Source organism: Silurus aristotelis, assembly GCF_946808225.1.
Source record: "Silurus aristotelis genome assembly, chromosome: 3".
Taxonomy (NCBI): Eukaryota; Metazoa; Chordata; class Actinopteri; order Siluriformes; family Siluridae; genus Silurus; species Silurus aristotelis.
In genome coordinates this window covers 37,294,333-37,295,868 of record NC_139576.1, presented here as the reverse complement: position 1 = coordinate 37,295,868, position 1,536 = coordinate 37,294,333, and positions in this window count along the sequence as shown.

Genomic DNA, 1,536 nt, shown 5'->3' with positions numbered 1-1,536 from the left:
AAATTATAGACATTAGTCACATTTAAACCCTCCGAAGCTCCACGACGCTTCGCTTCATCGTAAATGCGTTCGCACTCAGGGTTCAGGATCGATGGTACGGAAGGTAAACGTGAGGAAACCGAGCTCTCGCAAGGGTTTTTTTTAGTGACCAAGTGAAAAACTAAGGTTACATTGGATTTCATCAGAAACGAGCGAACAGAACGAACGGCCGTAATTTCAGAGAGAAAGTAACATGTACATGAGACATTTGTACTGAAGTATGGAGACAGGGGCTTTTTTCTTCTTTCCTTTTTTTTCTTCTTCTACTTTTAAATGCAATTTCGGTAAATGTCACACACACACACACACACACACACACACACACACACACACACACACACACACACACACACACACACACACACACACAGTAATGGACTGGCACTTTGCACTATTCCATTTGTGAGCTGAAAGAGCAACTTACCAATAACAAGCATGTTTTCTTCAGAGTCTGTGCTCCTGTACGAACGCACATCTATACCACTGCCTTTTGCCCTAAAATATAAACCCAAACCCGACTATTTTTCCATCCACAGAAGCCCCTAACAAACACAGCATAATTATATCCACTCATGACAAACCCGAACTACTGGACAGACAGATGCACTCAGCATCTTTTCATCATCTGGTCTCGATTTGATTGTTTATCATGGCAAATGAAGAGCCCAATTAGACAGAGCACTGGAACAATAAGCCGTGCATCATAATCAATATGAAGAGCCTCTGGAGATGGCCGCGGGCAGAGGAAACACCGAATGTGGACTTATTTCACTCTACTTCAAGCATCAAGCCTGCCTAATTAGCCAAAAAATAGAGAGACGGAACAATGCAGGACTTTGGCAGCGTATGCAGCGCGACATCCTGCGACTCGGCCTCGCTCTGTAGATAGACGCATGAAACGATGCGTCTTTTAGACCTAAAAACTCATTTTTGTACATTTATTTTTTCGGAGTTCATAAAGGAACATGATACAAAATAAAAAAAACTACATAAAAAAAAATGATTGTGATAAAAATAATTGGTGACGATTGAGGTGAAATAGGAACCAGGTGACATCAGTTGCTCCTTTAGAGCTTCTTTAGCAAACGATTGAATACACAAAATGTGAAGAAAGTATTGGACCACCAGCTTTTTCCAGCCATATGTGGTTCTTCATGCAAAGTTGGTGCTACACAAGTTTATAAGACGTCTTTGGACGCTGTAGCATGAAATTGTCCCTTTAACTGAACTAGGAGACTCAAACCTGTTCCAGCACAAATCCAGCTCAGTGAAGATCTGCTTTAAATGGGTTGGATGTGAAAGATCTCCTGCTATAGGCTCCAAATCTCTTGATACATTTTTTTCATGCTGACTGCACCCCAGACCTCCTCAACTCACCTACATCATACCTGAACTTACTAACACCCTCCACAATATCTAGGGAAACATCTTCCCAGAAGACTAAATATGGAATGAGATTTTTAAACTCACCCTAGACACAATCTGTTTGACCTTCTA